At 37.8% G+C, this 21,801-nt stretch overlaps 1 protein-coding gene and 1 pseudogene across 1 annotated transcript in view; both read left to right on the top strand.

Annotated features, from left to right (window-relative positions):
* Positions 1–21,801, top strand: part of PDE3A (phosphodiesterase 3A) — a 341,273-nt gene that overhangs the window by 79,316 nt on the left and 240,156 nt on the right. The gene's annotated exons all lie outside the window — the stretch shown is intronic.
* On the top strand, positions 19,520–20,089 carry LOC103258176 (annotated as a pseudogene).

The following is a 21,801-nucleotide window of genomic DNA, read 5'->3' as shown; positions in this document are numbered from 1 at the left end:
GTACAGAGTGGAATTTATTGCATTGAGATTATAATTTTCAGTTACTAAAGTAATTTTTAGTTGACTTGTGAAGAATAAAATGTCTCTGGCTATCCCAAGGATTAAAAATTTTAAACAACTTTTAATTCACAGGACCACTGTATACCTAATCCAGAAATATACTCCACATCTTAAAAATTAGAATTAAAAAATGTTCATGACTTTGAAAAAAGAATCTACTCACAAAGAAAGAATTGACAGTTTCATAGTTAAACATATATATATTAGCACTAATTACATTGTGTCTTGTTATAATAAGACTTCAGTTATTCATTTGACCAAAAAATATTTATGGAACACCTTCCAAGTACTAGGCTTTTTTCTGAGTGCTGGGGTACAGCAGCAAACAAAGCAGAAATGGCTTGGGGGTCTTGAATTTGACCTCCAGAAGAGCCTCTCTTTGAGAAGAGTATGGACAGGTGGTACCTCTCGTTTCTCACTCTGTTGTAGTGAATCCTTCCTATGTTCCTTATTACTTTGGAGTCACTGAGATTCTTGATTATGGAACATTTTCATTACTAACATTGATGATTTGTGACCAGTTTTTGTATGCAGGTTGATTAAAAATATCTCAATGTTGTTAAATCAAATCTTGAGAATCTTAATTCTTCTATTCAGTTATATGCCAGTCAACAGAATTTAGGTTTGTCTTCCAGATTTAAAAAATCATCTGAGGAGTCGTATGTACTAAAATAGTGAACGCTAAATAACCTTACATGTCATTGATATTCCTTTTCCTCCCGGTTGTTCAAGAGTATAACAATGCCAAAGAAAATTTGGGAGGCAGGAGAAGACGATGGGTGATGGGAAAGGTACTGTTATAATAGACAGACTCCAGAATTGGGGGGTCATAAAATTTGAGTATGATTCCTGGATCTGACTCCTGCTAGGTAAGAAACCATGAGTAAACTCCACTCCAGGTCTGGTACCCATAATATTACTAACTCATGGTAGGGACATCATAGTAGCTTACCTTGATCAATCTGTTTTCTTCTTTTGTAAAACAATAATTCTATCTGCTCTGCTTAGCTCACAGCTATTGTAAGGATCATGTGAGAAATGCACAGATGCTTTTATAGGTATTGTACTATAGGCATAAAGTTAGAAATGGTCGATTTTAGACTGCAAGTGTGGACTAACCATTCTTAGTACAATATAATGTCAGATCTGGGCAAACATTAAATAAAGGAAACTGGACTTTGTTCTATCCATCGTTTTTGGTATTTCTTGTATTGTATTAGATGAACAAAATTGAGATTTTTGGCTGAAGGAAGAATTTTTATGGTGTCCCTGAAATTAAATTATGTAGGTAAAGGTGGAATAGGTCTTTGCTACTCAAAGTAAGGTTCATGGGTCAACAATATCAGCATTACCTTGGAGCTACCAGAAATGCCCAATCTCAGGTTCCATCCAGACTACTGCGTCAAAAATCTTCATCTTAAAATTTCCAGACTCATTGTATGGAAATTTTCCTGAGCTCTGGGGTCAACAGATTTCTAAAACTACCTAGATCATTCCAAAATACTCTAACTTCAATGAAAATTGCAGCTTCAATGACAGCAGCTGCTAGAGGTTTTAGTACCATCTGGGAAAATTGGGGAGGGGCAGTGGGAAGAGGGGCTACAATGAAAAAACATGCTACTTTCTGTTCCCAAGGAATCATTTTAAGGGTCAAAGGTTCATATTCCATTATCAGTCCCCTGAGCCCACCAGTGTTCAAAAATGTTTTTTTTCCCAAGACTTTTATGGTGCTGAAGTCAGGCTTCTCATATTGGAATAACAGACCAAAAATGACTGACAGTTATAGTGTCTGGGATTAAGATAAAAATATTTAGTCACAGGAACTGGGAATTTATCAGGAGATATGTATGATTTTATCTCCAGGATTCTTGCTTCTAGTCACCTTTGCTCTCTGAGGGAAATGAATGAGGGCTGTCTTACTCTGCCTGTTCCAAGTGCCAGGAGACATCCATTCTTAGGGGATCAGGGTGTTTTATAAAACATATCATATTATTTTTCTCTTGTAAGAGAGGAATTGGGATCAAGAGAGGCCTAACTCCTCAACAAAGATCACATGCATATTTGAAATTGGAATATTGGAACTAGTTCTTCAGATATCAAAACCTTGTCTATATAATTGCAAATAATCCTCACTTCCAGCCTTGGCAAGGTTTAGGATTAAATGATATTGAACTAGCTTTCCCATTAATACAGTGCTTTTCTTTGCAAAATAGTAGAGCTAAGTTTTAATTGTACTCCTCTGCAACTATAATAATTGTGACTTCTCTCTTTTTCCCCACTTTCTTTCTCCCTTGCCCTGGAGTCCTGGATAAAAATTAAGGTAGTTTTCTGCACTTGATGCTATTTCATTCCTTTGAGTATTGACTACACATCTGGAGTGTGCTAGTAAAAAAAATGAGTGTAGAGTGATGTGAGATAAATAAAATTTTGAGACCAGAGATGAATATAGATGGCTCATGATAAAATTTCAGGCCTTGTTTTTCCAATTTTGCTACAAATTGGTGAAAACTTTGTTATAGTCAGCATTCAGGTATCAGTGTTGCACCCGACTCAGCCTTCATTCACTTATTTAACAAATATTGATTGTGTCCCTACTATGTGCTAGTAATATCATCAGTTCCAAGCCTAGAGTGGAAAATAGAATTGCACATACACAGCTTATATTTTATCTTGGTAGACATCCCATTGAACCTGTAGCTCGAAAGTCTGAAATAAACTAAGTTGAGGGTTAGTAGCTCATATTAAAACTTTTTTCCAATATTAGCTAAACCTCTTTTTACATAAACAAAAGGTTATTTTTTTTCCCCAATAAGACCAGTCAAAATAGAACATCATTTCTTTGCAACTGTCTTACAAAGCAGATCCATGCAAGGATTTTGCTAAGGTTAAGACTTTTCTTAGGGTCTCCTGTAGCTAATTCTATCTAGTAAAGAAGTCTTATTCGTGGATGTAGAGTGTTGCTAGAAAGGATTAGTTTCCTTTTCTCCAGAGTTCTCCACATTACCCATATTTCTTTTTTAAGGAAGCTCCTAACTATCCACAGGTGTTCAGCCTCCTAAGATTTCAATTTATCTTCAGCACAACCAGCTTTTTAGTGTTTACTATAAGGTTTTGACCACATAGTAATTCCTCCCTTAAAGAAGTCTGCTGTATATAACATTAAGGCGGAGTTGTCATGGCTGTATGCTGTGTCTTAAGCCAAATACATTTCTCAGCATTCCAAGGTTATGTGAATACACAGAAATAATTATTTTCAGATGTTGACATTGCACTTAGCAATTTAGTAATATGAGAAAATATGGTTCAAAGTTATTCATCTAAAAAGCATTGCAAAATATGGCAGGGACAAATATGGTGTGCATTCAGGCACATACTGTAATGTAGAAATGTTGGAATAATTTAGCTTTCTGTCATAATATCTTCATCACATAGGATGTGGACTGTGCTATGTTGTGAGTTAGCATGTTTTCTATGATGCAACTGAAGTCCAAAGATGTGCCTTGCTTCCAGTCCAGTAACTGTTTTTAATCACCGAGCCAGACCCATGATTCTTATATACTCTTGTCACTTGATATGTTCCATGTTTAAGTCAGCTTCAAATGTCAAAAAATTGAAATTTTTACTAAGTTTCAAAGTATAATTTTTCTATCGTCATTCCACCCCCCAAAAGTAACAGAACTTGAAAAGCCTTTAGCTTTGCAAGAAAAAAAATGAGAGCAGGAAGAAGATTAAAAATTGCAATTGTTTTATTTTAAAAACTTGTTAAAACCATTTTCAGGGACTTTGATGTTCTTAAGGTTTCATAACATAGATTTACTATGGCCAGCTTTTCAAAAATTTCTGCAGAAATGCATTCAGATAAGCTGATTCGTTGACTGGCTTAAAGATTTAATTTTTGAAGATATCAAGGTTTAGTTTGGAAAATACTCTAAATTTATTTTTGATCTAATATTTACATATGACATGTAGTTTGAGTTTTGTTCATATGGACTTAACATCTAGTCAACATAGAATATGGAGAAACAGGAATCAAATTTTATTATATTCACAGTAGTGATTCTTTATAGTCATGAAAGGAAAAATTATCATTATCTCTTAATAGTCTTTAAATTTCTATAGTAACATTTAAGAAAAACCAAATAAAACCACATAAAAACTCCATTCGATGTATGATTTATTAAAATGTCTTTTTAAGTTATTTAATTTTTTCTTTCTTTCTTTTCATCTGAAGAGTTGGACTCTTACTTTGTCATCCAGGTTGGAGTGCAGTGGTGTGATCGTAGCTCACTGCAGCCTCGAACTCCTAGACTCAAGTGATTCTCCTGCCTCAGCCTCCTGAATAACTGGGAATACAGGAATGCACCACCATGGTTGGCTCATGTATTTTTTCAGACTTCCATTGTGCAATGTGTTATTACAACCTGGTATGTGTACTAGTCAGGATAGACTAAGTTAGCTCGCAGGGAAAACAACCACAAAAGTTTTAGTGGCTTATAACAAAAAAGATTTCCTTATGTTTATGTAGGTTGAGAGGAGGACTGCTTATCTTAGTTACTTCTGGAAGAAAGCTCCCCTTGGCATGTGCTTTCACAATCACATGGATGGACGAGAGAGCATGGTGGATTGCAGACTGACTCTTAGCTCTTCTAGCTGGTAGTGATACATACCACTTGTGCATACATTTCATTGACCTCACATGGCCTCACTAGATGTCAAGGAAACAGAGAAGAGCAATCTTACCATGTGGATGAAAGTGAGAAACAAACAGAAACATTTAGTTAACAGCAGAGCAGTATGTTAAAGATCAGAAACTGTAAGACAATTATTTTGAAATTTATGTCCATTAATAGTTTGTAAAAGTGTAGTCAAAGCTAGCAGTTTGGAAATTAAAACTAAAAAAAAAATAAATAAATAACCCTTAAGATGTGTGTTATGTGTTGTTTAAAATTATCATTTCTGTTTAAAATACTGAATATGAAAGCATATGCTTAAACTTAATGTGAGAAATGTAAGCATTTCATTGACTGGGACACAAAAACATGATAGTGTTGAAGAAAAAGGCAGTGTCACAGCAAATAGGTTGAGTTATCCTTGGACATAAATCATGCCTGAGGACCTTGAACATCCAATGTAATACTATAACAAAATGACTGACGGTACTGGGAAACTATGGGGGGGAGGGGGAGGGGATTAACAGTAGCAAATATCTGTCTGGGGCTGGGAAAACACCTCTTATCAACAGGGTGTCTGAATGAAATGTAATTGTACACCTAATCCTTAACTGTACCCCACAAAACTATAATAAAAATACTGATTAATTAAAAAAAAAAAAAAAAAGATATATAATAAAAAAAAAAAAAAAATCATGCCTGAGGAATCATCTTTCATAATTCATCAGTCGAAGGGCATGAGTCAAGTTTGGATGAGTCAAAATTCCACATTGAAGTGCTCCTCTATTGGTGTGCTGAATTTCATAAAAACAAAATACATTCCTTGATATTTGTTTGCTTTTGATTTAGTTATGTCAACACTAATAGCTAGTTTTTATTCATTTTGCCAGAAGTTATATAGACATTGATTTGAGGGACATTTAATATAAACGGAGAGAAAATTTTACTGTGTCCCATCTGAGGGTATTGCTAAACAATATTCCTATGGTTCTCACCCCTAACTTGGTTTTAGAAGCTTGACTGCCTGTATGTAAGTGGATGTGGGTGAAAGGAGGAATTATGAACATAGTTGAACCAGAATTGCTCATGGATATATGCTGTTTAGGTAATACCTTATTATTTTTTGGAATGAAGAATGTTCGCCAATGTGATCAAGTGTGCAAACATAAAGTGAGGAAATCTGAAAGAAGTGTCTGTTTGCTTCAAACATTTTGACCAGTAATTGGTCAATTTTTAAAAATTGCATATCAAGACTATAAATATGTCTGAGTAGATTCCTTTGCTTTCTTTTGCCTCACAGTAATTATGCTGAAAATTATAAATAGATGCATTAGCATAGGTGAAAGATTAAATATGGAAATCATAAACATGAAATTTCTTTTTAAAAAGAGAAATAGATATTACTTGTTGGTCTGCTTTTTTTCATTTAGCAGATTTTCTTATGAAACATCATTGCTCTGCCTCTCAGAAAATTTGCCAAATTGTTCAAAACTTTCCATAAATGTTTATAGTTCCATAACCTGTTGAAAGAACAACTGATTTTATTTAGGTCAGGTTTATCTCCATATAAAGGCAGGGTCATTTGGTTAACTCCTTTGCAGCAATATGAGAAAAGGTAAAGGAGGAGGGAGGAGGTTCCGGTATTGATTTATGAAGCAGAAAGTTGAGAGATGAGAGAGCTTTACAGTTATTGAGCACATGGAAGCAAGTTTCTGTTCATGGTTGTGTGGTACATGTAGAGGAGTTTTTTGTTTGTTTGTTTGTTTCTTTGAGTTGGAGTCTCACTCTGTCACCCAGACTGGAGTGCAGTGGCCGCTCCTGGCCACCACAGCCTCGACCTGCTGGGCTCCGGCAATCCTTCCGTCTCAGCCTTCCGAGTAGCTGGAATTACAGGCAAGCACTACCATGCCCGGCTGATTTTTTTTTTTGTGATTTATTGTAGAGATGAGGTCTCGTTGCCCAGTCGGGTCTCGACCCCGTAGGCTCAGGCAATCCACTCACCTCAGCCTCCCAAAGGCACGGGATTACAAGCTGAGCCACCGAGCCTGGCTAGGAGTTTTCAAAGATAATACAGTATGTAATTCCTTTTGCCTCTGTTGAATGATCCACCAGGAAATATTTATCAAGTACCTATTAGTTTAAAGTACCGGTGACTGAGTTTTTATTTCCATCTTGCTTTCCTTATCCCTGCTCCCCAGCTCCCAACCTCTTCATCATGAATCTCTCTGTATCATGTGCATTAAATTTGTCTTCCACCAAACAAGACTTCACAGTGCCCACTTCTTCTTTCTTTCTGTTAAAATACATATGAACAACAAATAGCAATACCTTTTACACCTACAAGCCCATGCAAAAAAACACAAACTAAACAAATTGGCTCTATTGCTTCATATCATTCATTTACATTTCAAAACATCTAGTCAATCAGATAAATTTTTTTTTTTTTTTTGAGTTGGAATCTCACTCTGTCATACAGACTGGAGTGCAATGGCTGCTCCTGGCCACCGCAGTCGCGACCTGCTGGGCTCTGGTTATCCTTCTGCCTCAGCCTTCCAAGTAGCTGGAACTACAGGCGCGTGCTACCACGCCCAACTAATTTTTGATTTTATTGTAGAGATGAGGTCTCACCAAGTTGCCCAGGCGGGTCTCGAACCCGCGGGCTCAGGCAATCCATTCACCTCAGCCTCCCAAAGGCGTGGGATTACAGGCTGAGCCACAGATAAATTTATTAGTTTAATTCTAAGCCTATTAAATTACTTCTCCCTTTCTCCCCCCACCCCCCACCTTTCTTTCTTTTTTGAGTCAGAATTTCACTGTGTCACCCAGGCTGGAGTGCAGTGGCACAATCATGGCTCACTGCAGCCTTGACCTTCTGGGTTTAGGCAATCCTTCCACCTCAACAACCCAAGTAATTGGGACTACAGGTGTCCACCACCATGCCTGGCTAGTTAAAAAAAATTAAAAAAAAAAAAAAATAGAAATGTGGTCTCACTATGTTGCCTAGGCTGGTCTTGAATTCCTTAGCTCAAGTAATCTGCCTGCCTTGCCCTCCTAAAGTTCTGGGATTACAGATATAAGCCATCACGGCTGACCCTAAATCTATTTCTTCAGTCACTATGTTTCTTATTTGTAACAACTGTTTTAAGAATATCATTGACTTGACAACAGATCAACATCTATAAATTCAAAAGTTACCTTGGAAGTTTTTGAGATTAAAGAAGTAAAAGCATTAATTCTGATCTGAACAAGTTGAGACTCAGTGTCACCCCTTCGGAAGAAATGAATAGGATGAAGTAACAATGTGTGCTCAGTGAATTAAAACCAAATGGCATTTCAGCAGATGAAGGGAAAGGGTGAAGCAAGCCTTAAATCGTCTGCCTCAGACACGGTGAGAAGTCTTAGACAGTAATAGAAACAGGAAGTATGTGCTGTGAACCTTGGATGTATTCAGAGTAAATCAGTGTGGGTTCTATTAAGGAATCATGGTTTCAGATTTGAGCCTATTTGAATAGATAAATTTTGCACCAGAAAATATCTAATGCCAAGCCTTAGAAAATGCCTCATACTCTGTCCAGCTGACATCAAGCTCATTGCCACTGCTAGTCAAATAACTCCAAAAGCAAAGCAAGCTGGCAGTAATTTCACAAATAAACGAGTTACAAAAAGAGCAACATGGGTTGGTTTCAGAGCATGTTTCCTGTTGGGCTCCATGTTATACTGCTTACATTATAAGTCAAGGAAGTCTAGAGGTAAAGCCTGACATCAGATTCTCTCGTGATGCAGGAATAAAAGTTAACAGCTAGGCTTGGGTATTTTTTTCCTGCTTTGACCCGGAATGATCTCACCATTTAAGAGAAATAACTACATACTTGGGAAAAAATTTCTTTACCATATTCTACAAATCTGTGTAAATCTTCTTTTTTCTCCCTGTCCGAGTTAAGTCACACAAGTAACTGTCAGGCTTTTCCAAACACTTTCTTTACCCAGAAAAACTTTCTCCCAAGACTTACAGTATATCCAAATGGTTGCAGATTATAGATAAATGTAAATATATATGCCTATATACAGTGAAGCCAGTTTTTAAGATGTGGGTGGCAGTGTCTTTAACTGAGACTCAGGATGCTTTCTTTAAATAGCAGTTGGAAATATCAGGGTATCAGCCTGAAATTCTCTAAAAGAAAGTAGAATTTTGGGAAGACCAAGGAAAATGGAATGTGGGCTCACCTTTTGTTTCTCACTGATGGCATAAATGCCTCCCTCACTGTGTTGTTTATTGTTTCTTCCAGATGATCTTTGCATACCCGGCCGTTGAAATAGAGAGTCATTGCCCTGTACTCATTTTTTCCTTCCTGGAGGTATAAATAGACTGATGACGCCCTATGATCTCTTCAGTCCGTGCATCATTCATACCGTACATCTCCTTTCTAGGTCACAAAGCTTTTAAAAAATCAGCAGCAGTAGCTGCATGTGAGAAGATGAGCGTATGACTCCTTCCTCTCACCTCAAAGCCATACCTTTGATGGCATCCAGGCGGCAGTGCCTGCAAACATGACATTTGGGTGGTTCAAGAATATCAGAGGGAAAAGTAGCCATTCTTACCAAGTAACTTAAAAATAGTGTAGTCTGAGCATTTTTCCCTCCGCCGGTTCTCCCTCACATGCCTGAAATGAAGCCCTCCCCATCCAAAGCATAACTAGGGATTTGTATATTGTGAGAATTTGAAGAGCCAGCCTCTCCTACTACAACTTTTTTCTCTCTTTGTCTGATTGTATAAGCTCAAGTCATGGGAAAATGTCATCTCTCGTATTCCTCTCCAGTGAAATAAAAATGGTCATGCTTCCAGACAGTCATTTATTATTGAGCAAGGAGCAGTGTATTGAGTGTTTTAAGATGGAGTGAGGGAGAATATTATTTTTCTGCTTTCCTCCAGCTTCTTTTGCTGTGCCTTGTAATTGATGATATCTAACCCAACACTTCCCAAGAAAGTTAATTCCAAGAGGGTAACCTCACATTTGGAGAAGTCTGCAAACATGGTTGGTGAGTAGTTGGAACACTGTTTTTATAGGCATTTGAGTTTGTCTTGAATCCCAGGTGTATATCATGTTGTTTTCTTTGTCACCTGTCAGTGCTTTTGGGGGACGATTAATTCTTTCTTTCAGGAAACATTTACTGAGTGCTTACTTTGTGTCAGACTCTATCCTAAGCATTTAGAATACCATTATTCTGTTTTCTATTTTAAATTTTATTCAAATAAGTAATAGATCTGGTGAAATAAATGCTAAGAAAAATCAAGCAAGTCAAGTGTCATAAGTAGCATGGGCATGTGTACTACCTTATATAGATTGGTCAGGAAAGAGCAAACTGATATTAGATGACTGGGGGAAAGGCATTCCAGTTGGAGAAAGCTGCTAGTGTAAATCTCACAGGTGAGGGCACAGTGGAGAAGCAAGGGCAAGAATGATATGACAAGAGGTCATGGAGGTAGCAATGAGACACACCATGGAGGCCCTTGTAAGATGTATTGGGGACCTTGGGTTTTATTCTGACAAGATATGATGTTGCAGAGAAGTAGTATGATCTGACTTGCTCTTTAGAAAAGGTGCAATATAGGCTGCAGGGTAAGGGTGGAAGCATGAGACAAGTCTCTTTTACAGACTATCCAGGTAGATGATAATGGTACTGACAATGGAGATCACAGTGTATGTAGTGGGAAGATGTTCTAAAAGCAGAACCAGCTGAATTTACTAATTATGATATTGTGAAATATGTATTTGGTTTTCATCCCTATTTCCTGGCCTATAGCTCCCAAACCCCTTGATAAGGATATCTTTTGCCCATGAGGTGACTGGAGGCTGGGGTTTCCTCAGTAGCTTTGGGATGAGGGATGGTCACCAGAAAGACCAACATGTGGTCAGAGGATTAGGACTTTCAGCTCTACCCTCCAACCTTCAAGGAGTTGAAGGATGAGTTGATTACCAATGCTATCAACTATTCCTATGTAACTGAAGCCTCTATAAAAACCTAAAAGGGTTCAGACAGCCTAGGTGCTAAGGGGTTGGTACACATAGGGAGGGCATAGAAGCTCTGCACCCCTTCCCATAGCTTAGCCTATGCATCTCTCCATCTGACTGTTCGTCTGTATGCTTTGCAATATTTCTTATAATAAATGGATAAACATGCATGCAGTGTTTCCCTGAGTTTTGTGAGCTGTTCTAGAAAAATTTAACCCAAGGAGAAGGAGAGTCATGGGATCTCTGATTTATAGTTTGTGGGTCATAGTACAGGTCAGAACTTTGGATTTGTAATCTGGTATCAGAAATGAGGGACAGTCTTTAGGACTGAGCCCCCAAACTGTGGGATCTGACGCTATCTCCAGGTGAATAGTGTCAGAACTGAATTGAATTAGAAGACAACCAGTTGGTGTAAGAGTCTGGTATCAGAAGTGTTGATACTTTGGTTTTTCCTACAGTCTCATACACTAATGAATTTATGTTCTCAGACATAAGGAAGGATGGATTTGCCATTTACTGAGATGATGTGGGGAGAAGAAATGGGGAGAAACTGGTTAGTCATATATTAAAACTCTGTTAATAATGTTAGGGCCATCAGTTCTAGGAAAACTGATGACCATCCTTTTAAAGTGAACAGTGGATTCCATTTAAGCAAAAACATGGGATAAAATTGATGAAGAGAATAATATTGCTATGTACAAAAATTTTGAGGTTTTTACTTTAGTTAAAAAAACGCTTCTGAATACATACTTCAAAGAAACTTAGAATCAAGATGCTTTAACATTATGCCTTGATTTTTCTCAGTCTGAGTGATTTCAATCCCTTTTCATAAATTGCGATATGAATGCAGGCACCTACACAAATAATTTCTAATGCTGGCAATACTAGTGTCTTTTAACTTTATTAAAAACTTTTATTTGTAAGGAGTATTTTGCATTATATTATTTTAAAAAGTATATTTTAAAAACTTATTTTAAGACAAAGTCTTTCTTTTTTTTTCTGATTTGCTGTCTAAATCGCATGGCAGGGATTTTAATCCCATATGAGCTTAAATAAAGTACATGTTCATTGGACAAGGTCTTTCTATCTTGCCCAGGTTGGTCTTGAATTTTTGAGTTCAAGGTATCCTCCTACCTCAACCTCATAGTACCTGGGATTATCCCACTGCATTTTTTAAAGATAGAAGAAAATATGCAAATGTATATTTTTATGCATTTTAAAAAGTAGTCTTTGTTATTCTCTTTAAATAGGATTTATTTTGATTTCTCACTTCCTCCATTAAGGCTCATTATCCTTCTTAACATAGGTTTTTAATCACATGCTGGATTGCTAAGTGTGCTCTCCTTTGCAAAGGCAAAGTGCTAGCTAAGAAGCTTAATTTATTGGGTAGCCGCCAATGTGATTTTGCCATTTCAATATTGTATTTTAGTGATGGACCAATTCAGACCTAAATAGTGAAAAGTTCTACCACCCAAATTGTCCCCAAGGAAGGGAAAAATGAGATATAGAAGAATCATCTTTTACTAATTCTGCCCTTTGATTAAGTAACAATCTGTATTATACCAATTATCTTAAATGTTAGAGAACTTTTAATTCATTGTCGTAGTTGTTTTAAAAAATAAATTTCTATTATGCAAAATGCAGCTAAACATTTTAATACCACTTTTTTCTTTTTCTAACTAGTTTGTTTCACTTATAAACATTGCCAGTTATTATGCCTTGTTTTGTTGAGCTTGACGCTTTGCATTAGTTTGTTCATTCAACAGTGCTTCCTAGAGTTGCCTAGTTGCCAATAGTTATGAGGCTTATGCTAAATACTGGGGACATAGCAGTGAATGAGACCTTGGAACCCATAGGCCAGGAACATGAATTAACCCTTCTTGACTTTTGGAATTAGAATTTTAAAGGGGCTGTGGAGGAGACAGTGCCATATTCTTATTCCTTTACCCAACTAGGTAAGAATAAATTTGCACTTATTTCTGTTGAGCCCGCTGGACACCAGTATACTTTAATAAATTTTTTAAATACGGAAAACCATTTCAATTTAAAGGTGTCTTTTATGTGAAAAAAAATGAAAAACAGAATGCACATAAAATCACAAAAGGGGCCTAAATTTGATGCCTAAAATGGAGCATGATCCTTTCTATAGTGTTTGTTTATTTTAACATTTGAGATAATGCTGTCCAAATACAGAATTAAATAAAAGTGTTAAGAAAAGTAGTTCAAGTTGTCTTCAGCAAAAAGTCATCTAAATTTTGACTACATCCTTATGTATCAAAGATACTCTATGGATATGTGCTTATATTTTGGTGAATATATCAAATGTATTTTTATTACAAATGAAGATGCCTTTCAGAATTTTGAACTGACCAGGTCTCCCTAGTTGGTTAGGAGTAATAATGTAACAGCAGGTGGGTGCTAAGCAAAGCTTGGGAGTGTGCTTGGGTGAGTGAGAACTCTGCCTTCTGAATCTGAAAACATGCTCAAGGCAGGAAACAGTTTCTAACTCAAGCTGAGTCACAGTGTGAAGGATGAGCAAGTGAAAAGCCCGGTTACCTGCACAATGTTACCTGCAGTTTCAGTTTATAAAGCTTGCTGTTTAAATCTAGTATTTACCTTTTAATTCCTTCAGATATGTCAGCAAAAACACTAGTAATTTAAAAGATACCTGATCGGCCAGGCGTAGTGGCTCACACCTATAATCCCAGCACTTTGGGAGGCCAAGGTGAGAGAATTGTCTGAGTCCACAGGTTCAAGACCAGCCTAGGCAACTTGGCGCAAGACCTCATCTCTACAATTAAAAAAAAAAAATTATCTGAGTGTGGTGGTGCTTGCCTGTAGTTCCAGCTACTTGAAAGACTGAGACGGAAGGATCGCCTGAGTCCAGCAGGTCGAGGTTGCAGTGGTTGGGACTGTGCCACTGCCCTCCAACCTGGGTGACAGAGTTAGACTCCAACTCAAAAAAATAAATAAATAAAAATAAAATAAAATAAATATACTTGATTTTACTTAAAATAAAGTAAATATACTGCAAAAGGCTATGGAAAATAGACATCACTGCAAAATGTCAGGTACTTAAGGAACTCATTCAAACTTTCAAACCAGGAAAGTTTAGACCTCAGTTATCCTATTCTGTGGCCTCTTTTTAACCTTCATTTTAAATTTTTTTTTATTTTAAAGTTGTGGGGTACAAATCAGGGTTAGTTATACAAATGGTCATTGTGTAGGTGAAGTTTGGGTCTCACTTTGGTCTTCACTTCACCTGGTTTGAGATAAGGTATTCTTGTTGATGAGGTGTGCCCCCTCTCCCCTGGCAGTTTCCCACTACTGCCAATCCCTTTCTTATAGTATTATGAAGATTGTATCAGGGTCTGCTTATGAGTGAGAACATGTGGTACTCAGTTCTCTGTTTTTCTGATAGATCACTGAGTATTATATACTCTAAGTCCATCCATGTTGCTGCAAAATTCATAATTTTATCCTTGTTTATGGCTGTGTAATATTCCATCGTGTACATGTACCACATTTTAAAAATCCAGTTCTCTTTCAATGGGCAGCACTGACCTTTAGTTTTTACACCTTTTTGTGGTAGAAAGGACCAATGATCTTTTTGAATGTGAGAATGATCCTAAAGCCAAAGGGGATGTATTACTCTCCCTTTAATTTCACCATGTTACATGGCACCCTGGTGTCTAGAAGAAATTTCCCATGTATGAGATGGGGGTGTTGGATTTCTTTTGGAAAGAGTCAAATTTTATATTCATTTAGAGATATCTGTGCCTTTAATATGGCAGCAGTTGAACATGACACACCATGTTTCCATCATTTGTGTGTGAAATCACACTTGCTACATTGTTCTTTGTTGTGGGCTTAGCCCTGACTCTGGACCTTCATCTGCTCAGACAGCCTTGTTTTGGTGTCTGAACAATCCTCTCTCTCTTATCACCTGATCAAAATGCTCTTCTCCTTCAGGTCTCAGATGTTATTTCTTCTTGGAATGCTTCCCTCGTCCTGAACCAAGTTAAGTATTAGTGCCTCCCAAAATTGTGGCATCCCTCTGCACGTGTCAGACTAGTTCTCATAATGGACCACCTAGGCTAAGCTGGGCAAAGGCAAGATTGCTCTCTTTCTTATTCCTTATTCTTGTCCTTAGTGCCTGATTTAGTGTATGAGTGTAATTAAAACAGACAAAAAAATAAATGTGGAAGTCAATTGTTTTAATATGTAATTTCCCCCCTTTTCTGGTCATCTGCATTAGAACTGAAGCCATTTTTGATATCTACCTCTCTCTTACCCAGTCATTCAATCATTCACCAAGTTTTTACAGTTTTCCTTTCTAATGTGTCTCTAAATGGTCATTCTCTTCTCATTGTTCTTATTAAGGTTTTTATTTTCTCTACCTGATGGTAAAATAAGTTTGGGGAGTGATGGTTAAGCAGTTAATGTTTTAATTATATTTGTTAGATCAAAGAATCTTTACTCCATCTCAGAGCATCTTAAATAATCTATAGAACCCACCTGAGGAAATGCTGACAGAGATTGTGGAACTGATCACGGACTGAGGATGGTTTGGTTTTAACTTAATAATAGACATCAGCTATAGACAGCGAGCATACAGAAGGGAAGTGGCCAGCTCGATTATCTGTGATTCTTACACTCCTTTGGCAGCTTGTACCAGATTACCTCGATGGGGCTCCAAGTAAGGAGGTACACACCTTAGCTGAGGACACTGCTATTTCTTCTCACAGTATCATTGACTGCCTGTTTTTGTTGATGTTGTCTTGATGAAATGTGAAGATTTTTATCCTCTGTTTTCAGGCACCTCCGGAGAGAATACCGTGGTACTCTTAGTTAATGTCTGCTTATACCACCAGTTTGAGGTACAAAGACCTTAAGAGCCAGCCTCATGGAAGTGGGTGGCAGGCTTATGGGGTTTTAGTTCCCATATTCATGACTTACTGGTTTGGAAAACAAACGTATTAATATATATGTTCATTTGCTGAGGTAAAGGTATATAGCTAGCAAAAACCACAGAGAGAATCATGATTTGTCAGAGTATGTAAGAACTAAGTAAAATACATCAGAAAGTTCAGTTTTTTGTTAAAGAGGCCAGAGAGGAAAACCTGTAAAATGTTAGCTTTTGCCCTCGTTTTGAATATAAATAGGAATCATGTTCAGAAAATCATGTTGTTGACACATTGATAATCCTATTATATTTTTCCATTTGCTCAGACCACACATTTGGGAGTGTTCCTTCCCAGTTCTATTGCTTTTACATCTCACATTTGTTCAATATGCAAATCCTATTTCACCCAACCTCAAAATATATGTAGTGGCTCACTACTTCTTACCACCCACATAGTTATCATCATCGATTGCCTGAATTATAGCAGTAACTTTCTAAAGGTTTCCTGCTTTCACCCTTACTTCCCTATATTTTACTTATCACAGAGTAGCAAAACTACTCCTTTGAAAGGTGAATCAGTTTAAATTATTTCTCTGCAATTTTGTGATTGTGCCACCTCTCATTCAGAATAAAATTCAAAGTTCTTAACCCACATTGCTCAGCTGTGATCTCGCTACCTGTGATATCGTTGATCTCATGTTATAACACTTTCTGCATTACACACTCTAGTCACATCAGCTCCTGGCTTTTGTTTGAACATATTAAACATTTCCTTACCTTGGGGCTTTTGCATTTACTGTTTCCTCTGTGGGGAATGTACTTCCTTTCAATATCCACATGATGTATTCTTTCATCTGGCAGCCTCTGCTCCAATTTGCCTCATCAATAGAGTCTTCTCTATGTTATTTTAGTTAAGGCAGTTCATATACTCTCTCGCTACTTTATCATTACCTGACTTCATTTTTCTGTGTGGTTTCTATCACCATCAGACACATGCTGTTTGTTCTTATTTATCTGCCTTGTCTAAATAGAATGTAAGCACAATAAGAGGAGGACTTAGTTTATCTTATTCATTGTTAAAGATCAGTGCTTATAACAGGGTTCCTGACACATAGTAGCCATGCACCAGATGTTTGCCAAATAAATGAAGATGAAAGAATGTGTGGTCAAGTCTCTGTTTCTTACGACAGTCAATATTTACTAAAAAATGGTAAGCTGCTTTTCAATGAATCTCTGTTATCTCTGTATGTTTATGTTAAAACTGATAAGCTTTCAAATTATAAACATATAGATAAACATTTTATTAATTGCTGCTATCCTTTCTTTTTTTTTTTTTTCATTTGGAGCATGAGGGCAGGCGAGTATTTAAAAATGTTGAAAAGGTTGTGAAAGGTCAAAAGGAGGGAAAATAGAATAATCCATTCAGATAACTCCTCTTGAATCTGCCTAAATCTGCCCGAGCAGATTATTGGGACTGTTACTGTGTGATGTATCTGAAGCTTTTTTTTTTTTTTTTTACATCAAAACATCATAGATCCTAGATCCCTGGGACATTTCTATCAATGTAACATTTAAAAATAATAACAAAATTGGCATTTAACCACAAAAGATAATCTTTTTCATTGACAAAAAATATGAAAAAAATCTTTAAAATTATGGGATGAAGAAATATCAACTGTCTTGAAAACATTTATATCTAGGACATCTTTACAAACTATTTGTCAGTTACCATATGAAGGGATTATTATTCCATGTAGCAGCACTCCTTCAATGATCAGAGAGAGTATATATTTTAGAACAGAAAGAATTGGAGGCATTTACTAGGTTCTGTCACAAATAAGTTTGCTAAGTGACACGAGGAAGTCATATAACTTAAGTTTACTAAAATACAGAAGCTGGTGGAATATTAAAGCACTGAGCTTCATAGTGTGTTCCATGAGAATTAGTTTGTGTAGTATATCATACCACCAAAGAAGAAATATTATACAATTGAATTTGGGGAGGATTTAATAAAGCAAGTATTAATATTTATCACTCCAACCATAAAGTCTATGCCTTAAAGTTGATCTTAGAAAATTATATTCCCCAAACATTCATGAAAATGTGCATCTCAGTGTGCCGCAGGGTGAACCAAACCACACATCGATAGCTTCAAAGCTAAACTAATTTATAATAATAGGCAAGAGTTGTGATAACTAAAAACATGATCACCTCAGGGTAATAAGCTAGATATAGTAATACTGGAATAATGAATTTTTACCAAAAAATTCACTGGAAATCCATTGAGGTATATGTAGAGTTGCCAAGCATTGCATGATAGGTGAACAACTAGTGACTTGGTTATTTCAGTTTATTAGCATATGAGTGAGAACCCCCCAAAAGCTGGAATTATTTATTTGAGGGTGAACCCCTTGTAGTACAGGCTTCCCTTGCCAGGTGTTTTAGGAACCCGTCAGCATCAGTGTACCTGCTAGTGTTGTTGTAAGAGGCTATGTTTGGCTTCAGTGAATTTTTTCTTTTTAGATTCTTTCAGTGTATTTGCCCATCTCATGATAGGTGATTTATGAGTGCACCTGCCCACACTGCACTGAGTGTTCAGCGGTTTTTGACCAAAAATGGCATTACCCCCATGCCTCGCTCTCCCTATTCACCTGATCACATTCCAAGCGACTTTTGTTTCCCTGTGAAAAAAGTCCAAAGAGCCAATGTAGAATAGGTGAAACAAAGAATGGCAGAAACACTAAAAGGCATCAAAATTAACAAGTTCAGAAACTGTTCTGAGCAGTGGAGAAAGCATCTAAGTAGATGAATGGCATCAAATGGAGAGTACTTTGAAGGTAACTGAAGCTTAAGCATGTATATTTACTAAGAAATAGTAAGCAGAAATATACACTTTTTAATTAAAAATTTCATTTTGGGGGTCTCCCCTCACAGAACTTTAATCTTTTATAAAGCCCTCTTGTTTATTTATAGAGTAGCACTTAATAGCAGGTAAAAAGAATTAAACCTATGGACTTGCCCATAGGTAACAAGTAGACTGCTTATGCTTTTAGATGACTTTGTCAGCTGAGGACCATTCTGAGACTAACTGTTCTCTCAAATTGATCATGGAGATACTTTTGCCCATTGACCTTAATTTTTGCTTTCTCTTCCCTTGGTTGTTATGACAAGGCTTCCTTCCAGGAAATTCATTTAATCCTCTTTTATACAAGATTAATTAATCACTTCACTCTCTGATGCATCTATTTGCGATAAAAACAACAAAAATAAAAGACAACAAACCTAATAATTCACCTAGATATAGAATTTCAAGTCACATCTGAGAAAGAACATTGAGTGGAGAAGGAATTCCCCTTCTGTATGGAGGACACTGCAGAGAAAGGATTCTAGTTTCAAATTCTAAGTGGGGAAGGTTTTTTATTCATTCATTTAGTTTTGTTTTTTAACACGAACACTGCTATACTTAGACCTTAGATTTATGCAGGTCTCCTAGACTTTTATAGGACTCCGAATATACTTGGAATATACTTAAGGATAACATGAGACATATATGAATTAAGGTTTATGTGTGCATGTGTGTGTGCCCATACATACATATAACATATAAAACGATTTACAGATATACACAGATTAATTTCTATATGCTTTATTTTAGCCTTACCTAAAATATTTTGACTGCAGTTCCATAGATACATATTTTCCATATAAATTATTATATAACATTATCTTATTTAAGTGGTGAATCCAGTATAGAATCCAGATTTCCTAAACTCTCAGTGTCACAAGTAGGAAAAGGTATAACGTCCCTATTCAAAGGTAAGGGTCAATCTAATTTTGGCACGTTCAAAGTGAGAACAGACTTTGGTAGCAACATGGCTTGCATCGCCAAGTCCTTCTACGACCTCAGTGCCATCAGCCTGGATGGGAGAAGGTGGATTTCAACACGTTCCGAGGCCGGGCAGTGCCGATCGAGAACGTGGCTTCGCTCTGAGGCACGACCACCGGGGACTTCACGCAGCTCAGTGAGCGGCAGTGCCGCTTCCCCCGGCGCCTGGTGGTCCTCGGCTTCCCTTGCAAACAATTTGGACATCAGGAGAACTGTCAGAATGAGGAGATCCTGAAAAGTCTCAAGTAAATCGCCAGGGGGTGGCCACCCACCCACCTTCACCCTCCTCCAGAAGTGTGATGTGAACAGGCAGAACGAGCACCCCGTCTTCGCCTACCTGAAGGACAAGCTCCCCTACCCCCAGGACGACCCGGATTGCCCTATGACCGACCCCAAGGTCATCACCTGGAGTCCGGTGCGCCGCTGTGATGTGGCCTGGAACCTCCAGAAGTTCCTCGGTGGGCCCCAAGGGGGAGCCCTTCGGCGCTATCGCCGCACCTTCCCCACCGTCAACATCGAGCCTGACATCAAGCGCCTCCTCGAAGCTGCCCTCTAGACCAGGCTGCTCTGTGCCCAGGTCTGCCCTGTCCGGTCCCGAGCGCCCTTCAGAGGATTCTGCGCCCTCCGGAGACACTGCGGGCTCCGAGCTTCCCTTGACATCAGTCCCCTTCACTGAGAGCCCTGCCTTCGCCTTCTACTTCCTCTTCCTCTCCCAGCTGTCTGCTTGATGACTCCGCGTGGGCTCCGGGACTTCACAGAATCATGGCACCCTGCTACACCCCGGGGACGGTGTTTGAAAAGCGTGAAGGGCCTGGGCCACCCTGCTGGAAGAGTCTAATAAAGGGCAGGTGGGGGGGGGGGGGGAAGTGAGAGCATTTTCTTATCTAAGTTATCATGGCTGTCAAAAAATAGCTTACAATATATTTAAATTTATCATAGTTGGTTTATAGCAATGCTGTAAATTTTTAAAAAAATAACTTCTGAACTATGCCCTGATTAAATTAACATGTCACGGGAAATTACCACTTAGAAAGGTTATTTCATTTTCCTAAAATTACATCTTTAACCTAGGTTCTCAGTAAGTTTTCACAATGTTCTTTAGTTATGTAGTTAGATACTATGGTTGTCCTGATGATTCCTTTGGATATAGCTTTACTAACTGGAAGATACAATCTTTTTCTTAAGAAATATTTCCAGATTTGATTTCTTCTGGATTTCAGAAACTTGGATCTTTCAATATTCCAGTGAACTTTCATCTTTTTGAACATGTTCATCTTCATATGGGTGTATTTATTATTACTTTTATTATTATTTTTTGAGTTGGAGTCTCCAGTCGCCCAGACTGGAGTGCAGTGACCGCTCCCGGCCACCGCAGCCTCGACCTGCTGGGCTCCGGCGATCCTTTCGCCTCAGCCTTCCAAGTAGCTGGAACTACAGGCGCGCGCTACCACGCCCTGGAATTTTTTGATTTATTGTAGAGATGAGGTCTCTCCAAGTTGCCTGGGTGGGTCTCGAACCCGGAGGCTCAGGCAATCCACTCTCCTCAGCCTCCCAAGGCGTGGGATTATAGACTGAGCCACCGAGCCCAGCTGTATTTATTATTTTTAAACCAGTTACATGTTCTGCTTATTGCAAAAGTACAAAGGGCAGTGCTTGATGACTTTGTAACTTTGCCTAAAGATTGTTAATATGCTTCCGGAGAGTCCCTATTGATTACTATTGATTGCTTCCTATGTGCTTCTGCGGTTACTGTTTCAGTTCAATGTAGTATTGAGTATGTTGCCACTACTCTCATTTTTTCAATAATAATCCTTTTATTTATCTTGAATTTTATTGAGGTGTATAAATATTAATTTCAGAAAATTAAGTTTGGGATAATATTTAATGTTGGACAAATCTTTTTATATAGGATCAAGAGAGAGCTAGGCTATAGTTTAAAAATGGCATCTGGTCATTAGCTCTCTCCCACCTCCTTACTATCCTGCCCTTAGAAACACAGGAAAAGATGTGTGCAGAAAACTGCAATTGGCATTCAACCTATTGACTGCATCTGGGAGGAATTTTCACTACTATAAACAAGTAGAATTGGAAAGTATCAGCCCCCTTGTTTTTCTTTTTCTTTTTTTTTTTTTTTTTTGAGTTGGAGTCTCACTCTGTCGCCCAGACTGGAGTGCAGTGGCCGCTCCTGGCCACTGCAGCCTCGACCAGCTGGACTCCGGCGATCCTTCCGCCTCAGCCTTCTGAGTAGCCGGAATTACAGGCGCGTGG

This window comes from Carlito syrichta, unplaced genomic scaffold, assembly GCF_000164805.1.
Source record: "Carlito syrichta isolate Samal-C Ts95f unplaced genomic scaffold, Tarsius_syrichta-2.0.1 Scaffold302012, whole genome shotgun sequence".
Lineage (NCBI taxonomy): Eukaryota > Metazoa > Chordata > Mammalia > Primates > Tarsiidae > Carlito > Carlito syrichta.
This window is presented reverse-complemented; position numbering and strand designations above follow the sequence as displayed.